The 16,210-nt window shown below is 45.5% G+C and overlaps 1 long non-coding RNA gene across 4 annotated transcripts in view; it reads left to right on the top strand.

Moving 5' to 3' along the window:
- Positions 1–16,210, top strand: part of LOC307206056 — a 46,305-nt gene that overhangs the window by 22,988 nt on the left and 7,107 nt on the right. For 2 of the 4 annotated variants that reach the window (XR_013834244.1, XR_013834246.1), the window contains exons 1-2: positions 11,897–12,132; positions 15,795–16,021. The exons of 1 other annotated variant lie outside the window; for it this stretch is intronic. This is a non-coding gene — a long non-coding RNA (uncharacterized lncRNA). Of the gene's footprint in view, positions 1–11,896; positions 12,133–15,794; positions 16,022–16,210 lie in introns of those variants that run through there. One more of the 4 variants, XR_013834243.1, reaches the window with a different exon arrangement.

Here is a 16,210-nt window from a genome sequence, read left to right as displayed (position 1 = left end):
CCACAGGAAGATAGAGGAGGATGGAATACCTTCATCCCCCTTCCGTAAACTGAAATTACCAGATTTAGGGGGATGCCATTCCTGATAGGGATATACCAGAGCAGAATCCCAGCACTGGGAAGGGCTTCCTCCGCCTCCAAATTACTGTGGAACTACTCTCTGCAGCACCTTGCAACCAAAGGCCGCATCAGAAGAAGCGAAGGAATCCATTTTGTAATGCTTAATGAAAGTATGCGGAGAGGCCCATGGAGCAGTCCTATAGACATCCACTATTGGAAAACCTCCCTTACACACACTGAGACTGCTGCCCCATGCAAGGAATGAGCACCTCTGACATGGAACGGAGCTGATTGATCTAAATAAAGCTTTAGGGCCTTATGCACACCCAATGAATTCCAACTATGCTCTTCTGAGCAAGAAGGATTAGGACAAAAGGAAGGCAGAACCATTTCCTGTGATCTATAAAAAAACGGGAATTCAATTTAGGGATAAATCCTGGGTCAGGTTTGAGAACTACCTTATCTGAACAGAAGAAACAAAGTTTGGGATCAGAGGAAAGAGCGCCCAACTTGGAAATCTACCTTGGTGAAATAATGGAAACTAAGAAAATTATCTTATAGGTCAGAAACTTTAAGTCACAAGAATCCATAGATTCAGTTGGAGCCTCTATTAACCCTGTCAGGACCCAATTAAGATCCCAAGTAGGAAAACCCATGAACTGTCATGGGAGCCAACAGTGCAAACCACTTCATGGAAAGCTGAGTCAAAACGTCAGTAGATAGAAGAGGGCCCACTAAATTGGACAGAATGCTGCTAAGAGTGGGAAACTGCCTCTTAATGCACAATGTCCTTTATCCCCCTTGCAGGGGGTTGGACTAGATGACACTTGTGGTCCCATCCACGGGGAGGGGAGCTCTGGAATGGATTCCATTCGACTGCCCAAGGTATGACTGTATTACAAATCTGTGCCATCTGGGTTTTTGGGTGGGTGGGTGATGCATTTCCTCTTACTTTGGCAAGCCTCAATAAGCTCATGAGAAAGGAAAAGTTAGAGCCACAGACTTCCTGTTTTATAGCCCACTTTTTTCAGTCATTATGCCCCTCCCCCCCCCCGGTCTGTTGCAGAGTTACATACTTGTTCAGAAACTCTGTTCTGGAGAAGTAAGAAAGTGGGTGCACGGAACAAGAGTACCTAAGGGGAGACTAGACAGATAATAGCTATCTAGGCCTATCGGAGGAGGCAGAAGCAACATCTCAGCAATAGACAGGAAGGAAGATGCACCTTCTGTGAATGTGTTATGACTGCACCAGCTCACAGCCCCTGCAGACACAACAGGCCTGGGGAGAGAATTGTGTGTTGTGTGCATCTGGGGAAGAAGTTAGTGTGAAACATAAGGGGATGTGGTATACATACTGCCAAAAATGTGGTTTTGCTGAGTAGTAGGTGTGATTTGCATGAGTAGAGTTGCCATGTACAGGTATCAAGAGTTGCATAGAAATGAAGTTAAATTGCTGGTTTCCCCAGCACACTATTGCATTGACACAGGAAGCCACGTCTGAAGGTCTGGTGAAATTCGAGCACCTCTTAAGAGGACAGTTGCCTTTTCAAGATGTGATGTGAGCAACCTAACACACATGGCCCGGCCAAGACCTTGTGCCCCATGAGAAGGAAAACCCAGACAGTTCCTTTTTCCACTGCCTTGCTAAGTAACATGAGCCTCAATCCCCTAGCGTTTTCCCTAGCATAAGCTCCACTGAAATGAAGGTGCCGTCACCTGATAAATATCCTGATGCAAAGTCCTTCCAGGGGAGGAACATGGTGGATTCAAGTATTTTGTCAGCAGGCTACTAATGAAGATAGTTGTGTGGCAATTGATGATATTCAGATATAACTCTTGGCTATAAAATTCACTCTGGAAAAAAGAGTGAACAGGGGATTGACCTTTGATGGTCTTTAAAAGGCCGTTTTCTGCATTGGGAGCCTGAGAAATGGTCAGTTTCTGGGAACCCTGACAGGGTTAAGTGACTTGTGAGTGAAGGAATCAACATCTTACCCAAAAGCCACACAAGAGCCCTGATAGGCATTGGATCTGCAAAAACCTCTTTTCTTAATTATTTGCTAGATGGTTATAATTTATAACGGACAGAGATTTTTCTGTCTGCTGGTAGACATTGACATTTGATGTGTGAGCTACTTTCTGGCTTCAAGAATAAGGGAATAAGCCTGCTCCAATTGTTTTGAGGCAAGAAAGTTTAAATGAGCAAGGTAGTTCTGTGTGCTAAGAATTTGTATTTTCTTTATTTTTGTTTTCTTGATGAAAGTGTTGCCTAGAAATCAAAAGTAATTCAGACATTTGGCTCTGAAGATTGGGAAAATATTGCTTAACAGAAAGTAGAACAGTTGTATGTAATACTAGAGTGCATGTTTAGAATAATTTTATGTAACTAGCAGATGGAAAATTGGAAATCTTTTCAGCTATGTTGATAGTTGAGTTAATAATAACAATTTATTATTGTTGTGGTTATTAATTATTCATTGCTTACTACGTGAAATGCCTCAAAATTATTTATTTATTTATTGAATTTATATACTGCCCTATACCCAGGGGTCTCAGGGTGGTTCACTTTTGTAATAACATTTAAAAAACAAAATTTAAAAAGTTATTAAAAAGATAATACAACAATATTGACTAAAAGGGCTCATCCTGCAATATTGTAAAAGGATAAAGCCTATTCACCCTACTAAAATATGAATACTTTGTCTTCAAACAGCATCAGCCTAAGGGATTGAGCTATCACAGAGCACAAAACTTCAAGTAATTTATGGAATTCTTTATTTGTGACCTGCATCAAGATGGCAGTGCTCACTGGCTGCTTGTTTGCTGTTGTGTATTCCATAATGCAGTGGTTTTCAACCAGTGTGCCGTGGCACCCTGGGGTGCCTTGAATGATGGTGATGTGGGCAGAGGAAGGGAGTGAGGAGGGAAGAGAGCGAGCAGCTGACAGGTAGACTGGTACAGCAGCACAAGCCTTTTGGTGCTGCGCTTCTGCGTGAGCCAGTTATCTCGTGCAGCAGCGTGACTCACATCCCAATTTTCAGCTGAGAAATGTTGGAGGGTATTTGTCAGGGAACTGCCATCGGTTCAGGAGGGAGAGAGGAAAAGCCGAATGGATTACAGAGAGCCTCCAAGGATCGTGGGAAGCAGCTCCTCCTCAGCGGAGGAGAGTAACCACATCTCCAGTGGAGAGGAGCTGCAGGGCTCGGAGGGGGCGAGGCGGTGCCAGGACACCATGCCTGGGCAAAGTGGGGAGGAGAGGGGTCCTCCGTTACCCACGCCCTCCTTGCGCAGTAAGCTTCCGCGCAGAGAGGGGAGGCACAGGCTGGGTGTCAATAAATTACTTTGCTGGGGAAAGTTTAAGGACCGCCCACTCGCGGATTCTGCCAGTGAATGAGCCAGCCACGGGAGAGTGGCGCTCTGGACAGATAAAGTTTATTTTTGCAGCTAAAGCAAGGCTTTACAGCCGAGCAGGCAGGTATTTGCCTGCTTGCTCTCAAGCAACCACTTGGAACCTTTACAGTATTGCTATGTATGCAGGCAGTGCAGGCAAAACCCAGTGCAGGGCACCCTTGAGGCCTCCTGGAGCTCAGGCGCTTTAGCAGCATAACAAAAGATAGGAAGGATTCTAAAACCCTCCAATAGTATTTGTTGGTAGCTGGCAGGCAGCCAATCCCTGCTGGCATAGGGCCAGTGTTGTGATTTGCTACCTGCAGCATAAGGTGACCTATCTGTTAAGTTGTGGGTGAACATATCAGATGACACAGCGATTCTTCAAACAGCTCTTGTTTATTCACAGGCCAGAACAGAACTGAACTGAAGGGTTCAGCCAGCCTGCTTATATAGAGCTCCACTACAATGCAACTGTAACAACTTTCTGTAACTATCCAATCACTGAACGTCACTTTCAATCCCTTATTTGCATATGTGGACCTGAGTGAAAACTATCTACAGTATCCCCCTGCTGGCCCAGGGTGAGAACTTCAGTACACAACACTATCACAGGTGGGAGGGTGTTACCTGGGCTGGCTTAAGGTGTCTGTACACTGGGCCGAGTGCCCCAGTTTGTCACTCTTGTTCCTGATGCTCCAATAAATCCTTCTGAGCTGAACCTAGGCCTCAGGTCATGCTTGAACCCACCTGCACTTCAGGTATGATACTATTAGTGTGGCCCAGCACAAAGTTTAACCCAGCAAGCCAATATCCTCAAGGCTGTCAGCCCACAGTTCCAAAGTACTGCCTTCAAGAGCCACTTCCTTTTTCTCCTACAGGAATCAGAGAGCTATATAATGCTGGGCTTTGGTTTTGCTGCTGACCACAGGAAGAAAACCACAGTGCTAGTTGTGCCAACCCAGATGTTACTTCTAAAACAAAAGGAAATTATTAATTGCAGACTAATGGAACTGCCTTCCAGTCTGTTGGCAGACACCTGGCACAGACCATTCCTGGCAGCTGCTATTATCCTGCTGTAGCCACTGACATGCTGCTAATTATCCAATTGAGGCAGCCTAATATTATGGGTTCTGGAGAATAACAGTGGAATGGATGAGGACCACAGTTATCTTAAGTCTAATGGTGTGTCAGGAGAGAGACCAGGGAGCTCCTCAGGGAGCCCAAGGCAGTGAGCAGCATATGGGATTGTTGTCCCTTGACCTGGGGCTGCTTGGGCAGGCTGGAAGTATTTTAAATCAATGCATAAAATAAAATTAAAACAACAGTTTAGCAACTTATAAAAGAGAATTTGACACTGGCAATATAAAGCAGTCATAAAACAGTAAAATGAGAGGGATGCTGTTGTGACGTGGGGTTTGTGATTTCAGCTCTCTTGACATAATATGCTGGAGACAGTTCTCTAGTAACACTTCTTTATTAAAGCAACAAGACTGAGACCTGAGGAGGGGAGAGCTACATTTATAGGGACAGGGAACTAGCTAGAAGGGATACATTTTGGAGGGAACAATATCAGGCAATCACAGTCCTGCCTTTTGGAGGAAACCAATAAGACAGAGGATCCAAATACAGCAGCTTAAATGAACCAATAGTAGCTGTACCCTCTGGAACCAAAAGGCAGTTTCTTTACCCTAATGCAATTACAGACAATAATAATACAGATATAAAATCCTTTGACTCAATACACAACAGATGCATCAAATGGGAATAAGTATGAGGGTTACAACAGTAGTCAAGGAGAGACACCGACACCAGGCAGTAATTCAGCACACAACATATAATATAGACTCTCTAGGGGGACAGTGGACATGATTCTCATCACTCGACAGCTTCAAGAAAAATGCAGAGAGCAAAACCAACCCCTTTCCATGGAGTTTATTGACCTGACTAAGGCCATCAGCACTGCAAATCGTAATGCCCTGTGGACTGCCCTTCTAAAAATTGGCTGCCCAGAGAAATTTGTAAACGTCATTTGGCTCCTCCATGATAATATGACAGCAACAATCACCGATAACAATGGCTCACAAAGTGGGAGAGTGGGATCAGGTGTTAAACAGGGTTGTGTTATTGCCCCTACTCTATTCATTATTTTCATCGCCATGATCCTACACTTTGTCGAAGGGAAACTCCCCTCAGGAGTAGAAATCATATGTCAAACAGATGGAAAGCTCATTACCATGAACAACAGAAGGCAAGGCAAGGCTTTCCTCTAAGACTGCATGACATACCCTATAAAAAGTTTACAGCATAAAATTTGAGAGCATTAACATATCCAGAATGGAGCTTCTTAGTTGCCAGAACAAATTTGACTACCAGGTGTGTAAGCTGCAGATCTTTATCAGCTAGGAGCTCAACTGTCAGCTGCTTATTTTGTTTATTAATAAATTTGTATAAGACCCTTCATCTGCAGGACTGAGAGACAGCCAAGAACAGATGGTAATTCTTTTCCTCTGGACACTGACTATAAGGGGCAAAGCAGCAGGTAATGGATGACATCCTCAACCTGATTGCATCCACAAATGCACCTGCGCTTCATATGGGGAATTCCCAGGTGTTTCCCCTCTAAATAAGCTGAGGGCATCTGCTGGAACCTTGGTTCAACAAATGCCCTACGTAGCTGTGGGAAAGGTAATGGAGCCTTGAGTGGCTGATCTTGATTTGGGGGTACCAGATAGAATAACAGGCAGCCATGGATGCCCTATCTTGGTTGGCATCCTGATCAAAGTTCCAATTTCTTAGGTCATGTGGACTGAGGACTAAATATTTCTCCATTTTTAAATTGTAAGCCCTAAGCTTATTGTGACACTTCTGCACCAGCCACCTGACCTTAGTTCCTCTAACCAGCAGAGCTTAGTTGTAATATGTCCTCGGAGGCATTTAGTCTGAGGGAGGCTAGATTGATTCTGGCTCTTATTGAGGGGAGACCAAACTCAGCTCTGAGGTGGACTGCCGGTTCCCCAGTGGAAGCCCCAACATCTGCCTCGTGGATTTGTTTTGTTGGACTTCTAGTTCAGATTTAATACCACTTCCCCAGATCTCAACCCTGTAAAACTTGTTTAAAAACATATACTTGTTTTATGTTTTATAATACTCCTGAAATAGGGGGGAGAAGGAACAGTACAAACAACCAAACAATGTCAAAAATAACTTAATCACAACAATCAAAATTACTTCAGAAAGGGAGCAACCTGTCATGGCCCAAAAACCGTTCTTAAAAGGAGGGCTTTATTTTTTATTTTATTTATTATTAAATTTGTATAACACCATTCATCTGCAGACCTCAGGGTGGTTCACAACATAAAATTACAATACAGTGGTGCCTCGCAAGACGAAATTAATTCGTTCCGCAAGTTTTTTCTTCTTGCGAGTTTTTCGTCTTGCGAAGCACGGTTTCCCATAGGAATGCATTGAAAATCAATTAATGTGCTCCTATGGAGACCGCTTGCCAGGCTGGCGATGCAGAGAAGGGCTTTTCTCCCCACCGCACGCCTTCAGGACAGGTACGGGAACAGAGGGGAAGGCGCGCAGCGCTTCTCCTCTGTTCCCGGGGCTTGCGGTGGGAGGAGGGTTTTTCCTCCCCACGCCAACATTCAGAACAGCATTCTGAAAGTTGGCGGTGAGAAGGAAAACCCTCCTCCCACCGCAAGTCTTCAGAACAGCCATCCGAAGGCTGGCGGTGGGAGGAGGTCTCTGCGCCCCAACGCCAGCCTTCGGAGGAGGTCCGAGGACAGTGCGGAAGACGCGCTGCGCTTCCCCGCTGTCCCAGAGATTTCCCTATGGGCTTTCGTCTTGCGAAGGAAGCCCATAGGGAAATTCGTTTTGCGAAGCGCCTCCAAAACGGAAAACCCTTTCGTCTAGCGGGTTTTCCGTCTTGCGAGGCGTTCGTCTTGCGGGGCACCACTGTACAGTGGTGCCTCGCAAGACGAAAAGAATGCGTTCCGCGATTCTCTTCGTCTAGCGGTTTTTTCGTCTTGCGAAGCAAGCCCATTGACGGCTTGGCGGATTAGCGCTATTAGCAGTTTAGCGGCTTTTAGCGGCTTTTAGCGGCTTATCAGCTTAGCGGATAAGCGGCTTAGCGGCTTAGAAAAAGGGGGGGAAAGGGAAAAAACGTTGGAAAAACTCGCAAGACATTTCGTCTTGCGAAGCAAGCCCATAGAGAAATTCGTTTTGTGAAGCGCCTCCAAAACGGAAAACCCTTTCGTCTAGCGGGTTTGGAACGCCCTCCCAACAGATGTCAAAGACAAAAACAACAACCAGACTTTTAGAATACATCTGAAGGCAGCCCTATTTAGGGAAGCTTTTAATGTTTAACAGACCACTGCATTTTAATATTTTGTTGGAAGCCACCCAGAGTAGCTGGGTAAACCCAGCCAGATGGGCGGGGTGTAAATAATATATTATTGTTATTATTATTATTATTATTATTATTATTATTAAAGAAGAAACAGGGTATGAACTTCGTGAACAAATTAAATGTAGAGGGGAAAGTAAAAGATAATCTGAAAGATACACAAAGGCAATTCACAAAATATTATACAGAACTATACCTAGTCGGTTCTGAAAATAAAGAGAAAATTGTAGAATATTTAAAACAAAATAACCTGCCAAAAGTTCCAAAAGAGAAAATGGCTTTATTAAATGAGCCAATTTCAACACAGGAGGTGTAAGAAGCAATTATACAAGCTAAAATAGATAAAACGCCAGGGCCAGATGGACTACAGTGGTACCTCGGGTTAAGTACTTAATTCGTGGCTTCCAACAAAATTCGTTCTTAACCTGAAACTGTTCTTAACCTGAGGTACCACTTTAGCTAATGGGGCCTCCTGCTGCCACCACGTGATTTCTGTTCTCATCCTGAAGCAAAGTTCTTAACCCAAGGTACTATTTCTGGGTTAGCGGAGTCTGTAACCTGAAGCGTATGTAACCTGAAGCGTATATAACCCAAGGTACCACTGTATCAGCAAAGTACTATAAAAAATTACAGGATTTTCTGGTACAACCACTTAAAGACTTAATGAATGAGATATTAATGATTGGGGAAGTACAGAATCCTGGAAAGAAGCCTATATTACAATGATTCTGAAACAAGATGCTGACCCACTGTTAGTCAAAAAGTATAGGCCAATTTCTCTATTAAATAATGATTATAAAATATTTGCAAACCTTTGCCAATGGAATGAAGAAGGTTTTAATTAATCTAATTCATCATGATCAGGCAGGTTTCTTGCCAAGCCTCCAGATGAAAGACAACATAAGAAATATAGTTGAAGTTATAGAATACTTGGTCAGACCACAATTTAAGAAGGTTATTGACAAGCTGGAATGTGTGCAAAGGAGGGTGACCAATATGATCAAGGGTTTGGAAACCAAGTCTTATGAGGAGCACTTGAAGGAACTGGGTATGTTTAGCCTAGAGAAGAGAGTGAGAGGTGATATGATTGCCATCTTCAAAAATCTACAGGGCTGTCTCATGGAAGATGCAGCAAGCTTGTTTTTTCCTGCTTCGGAAGCTAGGACCTGAAGCACAGACCCTTCAAGTGTCCCTATTTTCCAGGGGCGTCCCTGATTTAGAGAAGCTTATTCAACATCTTTATCAACGACTTGGATGATGGACTCAAGGGCATCCTGATCAAATTTGCAGATGACACCAAACTGGGAGGGGTGGCTAACACCCCAGAGGACAGGATCACACTTCAAAACGACCTTGACAGATTAGAGAACTGGGCCAAAACAAACAAGATGAATTTTAACAGGGAGAAATGTAAAGTATTGCACTTGGGCAAAAAAAATGAGAGGCACAAATACAAGATGGGTGACACCTGGCTTGAGAGCAGTACATGTGAAAAGGATCTAGGAGTCTTGGTTGACCACAAACTTGACATGAGCCAACAGTGTGACGCGGCAGCTAAAAAAGCCAATGTAATTCTGGGCTGCATCAATAGGAGTATAGCATCTAAATCAAGGGAAGTAATAGTGCCACTGTATTCTGCTCTGGTCAGACCTCACCTGGAGTACTGTGTCCAGTTCTGGGCACCACAGTTCAAGAAGGATACTGACAAACTGGAACGTGTCCAGAGGAGGGCAACCAAAATGGTCAAAGGCCTGGAAACGATGCCTTATGAGGAACGGCTAAGGGAGCTGGGCATGTTTAGCCTGGAGAAGAGGAGGTTAAGGGGTGATATGATAGCCATGTTCAAATATATAAAAGGATGTCACATAGAGGAGGGAGAAAAGTTGTTTTCTGCTGCTCCAGAGAAGCGGACACGGAGCAATGGATCCAAACTACAAGAAAAAAGATTCCACCTGAACATTAGGAAGAACTTCCTGACAGTAAGAGCTGTTTGACAGTGGAATTTGCTGCCAAGGAGTGTGGTGGAGTCTCCTTCTTTGGAGGTCTTTAAGCAGAGGCTTGACAACCATATGTCAGGCGTGTTCTGATGCTGTTTCCTGCTTGGCAGGGGGTTGGACTCGATGGCCCTTGTGGTCTCTTCCAACTCTATGATTCTATGATTCTAAGCTGTTCCAGCATCTGATTTGATCCCGTAATGCCCCACTTTTCCTTAGATGTTCCTATTTTAATTGGAGAAATGTTGGAGTGTATGGAGTTATCCGACCCCCGCACTGTCTGAAAGCAGTCCTGTATAGGGAAGATTTTTAAATGTTTTATTATGTTTTTATATATGTTGGAAGCTGCCCAGAGTGGCCGGGGCAACCCAGTAAGATGTGTGTGGTATAAATAGTAAAATTGTCATCATGGAATGGGATGTCCCTATTTTCATCGGAGAAATGTTGGAGGGTATGTTACCATGTTGCAGTAATCTAACCTAGAGTTTACCAGATCATAGACAACAGTAGTTAGAGTGCCCCTGTTCAGATAAGGGCGCAGTTGGGCCACCAATCAAAGCTGATGGAAGGCACTCTGCACCACTGAAGCCACCTGAACCTCAAGCAACAGCAAAGGATCCAGGAGTACCCCCAAACCAGTGGCAAAGGTACAAGATTTGAGTTTCCGGCTAAACATCAGGAAGAACTTTCTGATAATAAGGGCTTGTCCTGCTTGCACTGTTGCGTAGCCAGCACAGGTCTAAGCTCTTTTGCCTTGGCTCCACCACATTCCTCCAGAAAAGCTGCTCCTTAGCACTGAATTGGAACAAATGGCAACCTGCGGAAAACCTGTTTACTGTTTGTTCCGATTCAGCACCAAAGATTGGGTTTCCCCAGGGGAAAGTGGCAGGGGAAACTGAGGTTTGGAATGAGCTACCTTGGAAGGTGGTGGACTCTCCTTCCTTGGAGGTTTTTAAGCAGAGGTTGGGTGGCCATCCGTCATGGACACTTTAGCACTGCAGGGGGTTGGACTAGATGATTCTTGGCTTCCTTTCCAGCTCTACAATGCTATGATTCTATGAGTAGCACAATAACCAACCCATCTTCTCGAAGCAACTTTCCAGATGTTTTTTAAAAATGCTTTAGTTGTTATTGAGTGAAGGAGAAACACGTAGAGGGAATGCAAAAAACTCAAACCTGTGGAAAGAAGCCCCTTTCTTCCTCTGAAGTCACACATATATTTGCCTCTTTTAGACATAAAAATAAAACAGTACAAGACTCCCACTTCCCCTGCACCACAATGCCTAGCTATTTAAAGATTGTTTTAACATTTATTTTTCACTGAAGGGAGCGCCCCCCCCCCCGTCAGCACTCGAGTGAGCAACATCACCTGGCATTTAAAATATTTAAAAAATCAACAAACAGTTAATCTTCCCCTCTCCTTATCAAGGCTTCTTCTACCAAAGGAAAGGAGAAAATTCTGAAAATGTTGCCTCTGTCAGCAGCCAAAATGCTTCCAGTTGAAAGAGATAACCATAGCCCTTCTCTGATAGGTCAGTCATATCGCAGGAAGGCCTCTTGCTTTCCCTCCACCCTCTTCTTTTGGCTTAAGAAATAGATGTTCTCTCCCAGGAATCCATGTCCTGGGCAGTTCCAAGAAGTATAAATCAACCTTCAACCTACAAGCGCTAATGGGAAGCAAAATGAAAAAGTCTAGAACTTAGTGTGTGCCTGATTGCAGGGTTTAAGAACAAGAGTAATCTCAGTTGTATAGGATGCTGTGCTTCCCCAGGGGAGGGCAAAGGCTGTGTTTGGGGAGCCCTTTCATGGAATACGTGGAAAGACTGTGAAGAGCAGCAGTCTGAGCAAATGGATCATGGGTTGGGTCTTTAGCAACCGTGCCACTTTTTCTTCCTAATGATCCCTCCAATTTTGTGTGTGTGTGTGTGTGTGTGTGTGTGTGTGTGTGTGTGTTTGAGAGAGAGAGAGAGAGAGAGAGAGAGAGAGAGAGAAAGAGAGAAGCTTATGGGTAGGCCAGATGTACTAATTCATTGTCTGCAATACAATACAATTGTCTGCAGCACAACTGATAGTAGTGTCTGGGTGCAGATCACAACACAGTCTTTGCTGCTGTGGTGCACATCAAAATTAGCACCCACCTTTGGTAAACAGGCGAGGCGTTTTCACATGTCACCTTTTGAGCCTCCCTTGCTCTTTTCATTTTGAATCCTGATCAACTGTCAATGCGAAACAGGAAGCAGAGGAGGGACATTTGTCATGTCAATGAGCATTCTGGGTCAAGGTAGGTTACAAATTTCCTTCCTGTTACAAACTCAGTTGAGGCAAAAGCCTCTTGGAGCTTCATGAGTGAAAAGATTTATCACAATATTGTGGACCCTGAGGGTACAGATGATAATTGCTACTGTGGAAAATAATCCCCTCTTCAAATCTGGCAAAGGCAGTAGATTACACAATGAGCATGACTATACTTGGCCCCACACCGTGTGGGCTGTAAGCAGTGCTATTTTTCCAGAAAAAGAGGTGCTGGAACGCAATCAATCAGTCAGTCAATCAATCTCCTTTTTTGGCATAGTAAGGGTACGTCGTATACATGGATCAGAACACAACACAGGTAACGAAATGTAGTAGGAGGTACTTTAGGGTAAGACTGTCCAGACATCATGAAATACAAAGGTGGCTCTTAGGACCTATGGCAGGGGTAGGCACACTAAGGCCTGGGGGCCAGATCCGGCCCAATTGCCTTCTCAATCCAGCCCACGGACGGTCCGGGAATCAGCGTGTTTTTACATGAGTAGAATGTGCCCTTTTATTTAAAATGCATCTCTGGGTTATTTGTGGGGCATAGGAATTCGTTCATCCCCACCCCCACCCCAAATATATATATATATATATATATATATATATATATATATATATATATATATATAGTCTGGCCCTCCACAAGGTCTGAGGGACAGTGGACTGGCCGCCTGCTGAAAAAGTTTGCTGACCCCTGACTATGGTGAAGTAATTTCATGGCATCAATCAAAAATATTGCTACATTCTCCACAATGTCAATCCTACAATTATTCAACAGATAGGTTACTCTGGAAGAGTCAGTGTGATAGATCCCCTCCTTCATTAAGGGGGGGGGGGAAATATTTAACATATATTCTTGCATATAATAGGCAATGAAATAAAACGTGCGATGGATTCGACCTGTTTTGTGCCACAAGGGCCACCTTTCAGAATATGGGATTTTGAAGAATCTACCTTTCAAGACTGCAGACGGTGAGGGAAAGAGCTCTGCATAGATGGGGATCATAAAGGGGATATAAATTCCTCCTGGCCAAATAAAGGTGGAATTCCAACCCCCAGTGGGAAATAGGTCTTAATGGCTGTGCTGCTGAGGGTTTGAAATTAAACCTCTTGAATTCTGCACTTGATTATCTGGAATGCTTCCAATTGTGGGAGCATAAGCACAACTCGAGTGATAGGCCACAGATTCTGATTTTGCTCTCAATGCGAACTAACCATTTGGAATGGTGAGATTCTGCCAGCATATGGAAAGTTAAAGAAGATGAGTTGGACTTGAACTCACCATGAACACCTCCCTCATTTTCTTAGAATGGCAATGGAACTCACCTGAGAGGTGCCGGAACTGAGTTCCAGTGAGTTCTGGAGGGGGGAAAGCCCTGGCTGTAGGTGGTCATCTAGTGGAGGCACCAGAAAAAAATGGTTGAGGGGCACAGAATGGATGATGGAGATCTCTAGGTGGGCCAAAAAGAAAAATATCAACATGTACTAATGACAGGAATTGTTCTCCCACCCAGCTGCCTCTTTCTTCCTCGGAGCTGACTGGTTAGAAAGAACCAGGGATCAGGTTTCCTCGATTTCTGTCTCTAGCTGGAGAAAAGAAGTCTAATTGAAAACAGCTATCTCTTTACTCCCACACTGCCATTTCCCACCCACTCAGGCACAAGAGGCTGCAGGGTCTGGCGTCTGCATTCTGAGGCTCCCTGCTTAAGAATGAAGAGGGAAAGGGGCTGGTGCTGAGAAAGGCACAGGCAGAAGAAGGATGGGCGTCTGGCCAAAGCCTATGGAGGCAACGTATGCAGATTGCACCCACCCACACTCTCTCACCAAACATGGGTGGAGCACCTCCACCAATGCTCCTCTACATGTACACTCTCAGACTTGGAACCTGCCTCCCTGGCCTGAAAGAAACAACCTCTTCCCCTGCTCATCAAGCCACTTCCCCCTCTTCTTTTAGAAATTCATCCTCAAGTGCATACTTCTCCAGAAAATAGTTTCTGCATGAATAAAGCCTTTGAATGCCAGAAACTAGAAGTGATTATTCCAATCTAATTCACCCAAGCTGCAGGGTCTGCTAACAGGTTATGGACACAGGCATTGATTTGGAACTCCAAACTTTGTTTCCCAAGTTTCCCTTCCAAAAGCCTTCCCATCCCAGCTGAACTTCTCCAAGGAGAGAGGCAGCAGGAAGGGGAGTGAATATCAAGGAAACTGAAGAGAAAAGATTGGAGTGGGCTAGAAAGCAGGAGCAGGCGGCAAAGAACAAAGGAAGGAATCAGCAAAAGCTGGAGGAGACCGTTTGCACTGCTGAGAACTGCAATGAGATTGGGTTGGGGTTAGCATTAGTGTTAGGGTTCTGGTTACTGTTAGTGTTATTTGTGGTCAGGGTTACATTTGGTTTGAGGTTAAGGAGTGGGTTAGGACTAAGCTTGAGGTTCAGATAAGGGTTGGGGTTAGAGTCGGAGGTATGTTTAGGACTAGGATTAGGGCTGAGGTTAAGTTTATGATAAGGGTTAGGGCCAGAGTCAGGCCCATGCGTGGGTGGGGGGGCTGCCAAATACACTTGCCCCAGGTCTGAGAGGGCTAAGCAAGCTGGGGGCCCTGCAAGTGGCCGGCTGGACTTCTGCTGTCATGAAGAATGCCCTGCACCTCCCAGCCACCCAGAGCCTTTGTATGGGCCTGGCCAGAGTTAGAGTTAGCGCCGGGGTTAGGGTTACATACCTGTCAGAGCTGCCCCTAGGTCCCAGCTCACAGAGGACCAACGCCCGATCGTCGTTATGTACAAAAGTCTTTATTGAAGTTCAACTTCCATTCCAAAGCCGCAGCGCGCAGCCCTACGTCTTAAACCCTAGACCGGCGAAGTCCCGTCTGAATCTCCTCCCCTCTGGCACCAGTTTAAGATCCTAGCCCTGCTCCACCTTTTCCGTTGTTCTCTCCTCCTCTGGGTCCTCCTGCCCGCCGGGGGTTTCCCCTTTCTGGACTCTTCCGACGCTGAGTCGGCTGACTCCTCCCCCTGTCTCCGGCGGGCTTTAGGACCCGGTTCCCAATCCTCATTCTCTGCTGTCCCGCGCTCCTGTACATTTGAACTTGCCTCTCGCGCCAACCCAGTGACCTTCCTCCTGACCGTCACACTGCTTCTGTCACTGCTTCCCTCTTCCGGGATACTGCCCGGATCTGACCTCCCCTCCGTTGTCTGGCTCTCCGATGGAGGCGTGGCCAGCCCTGACTTATCTTCACTCCCTGGTGTGGAATCCTCTGCCCTCGATACCTGGGACTCTCCCCCCCCCACTATGCTCTGGTGGGGAAGCTGGTCCTGATTTCCAACTGCTACTCTGGGAGTCCCTGCTGGCCCCTTGCTCCTGGAGTGTCCCCCTTGGGAATCCCCTTGCCCTGGCCACTGGCGCCCCCTTCTGTGAATCTTCTGATTCGCTGGAGAGGCTCATGGAATCTCTCGGGCCACTGTCATCTTCTCCTACGCTGCTCTCAGATTCTTCCCCTTCGCTCTCCATCTCCCCTCTTCCCTGTGCTTCTGCTCCTGAACCCCTGACAATACCTTTCAAGTGCCCCTATTTTCCCAGGACAGTCCCGGAATTACAGAATCCACCCTGGCTTCTGAATTGATCCCGGAGTGTTTGTTTCCCCCTCCAGCCAGCCCTGCCGCCCAGCTTGGGTGGGGAGTTGGATGAGCCGGCACTTGCGCTTGCAGAAGAACTCTCAGGAAGCAGAACCATTGTGTCCGGGAGAGGCAGCTTCCTGCCAAAGCGAAGGCAGTGGATGGGCACAACCCCACAATGCTGCCAACTACACTCCAGTAGTTGTTGCCGCCACCTTCCCACTTACCAGTACTCCTGCAGCCTTGGTCCACTATAACAGAGGTGAGTTTATCTCACACCACATGAAAATCTGCCTGAGGGAGGAAGGAATAAGACACATGAGAAGTGTTAGTTACACCCCACAACAAAACTCAGTCACTGAAAGTTTATATCTCCTCTGGAAATGGCATTCCCAAATGCTAAGTCAAGTTTTACTGCCTGTGCCACTTTTTTTCTGAATGCTATATGGAA

Source organism: Podarcis cretensis (assembly GCF_951804945.1).
Source record: "Podarcis cretensis genome assembly, chromosome: 17".
Classification (NCBI taxonomy): Eukaryota; Metazoa; Chordata; class Lepidosauria; order Squamata; family Lacertidae; genus Podarcis; species Podarcis cretensis.
Note: the sequence above shows the minus strand (reverse complement) of the source record. Positions and strands in the feature narration are given on the sequence as shown.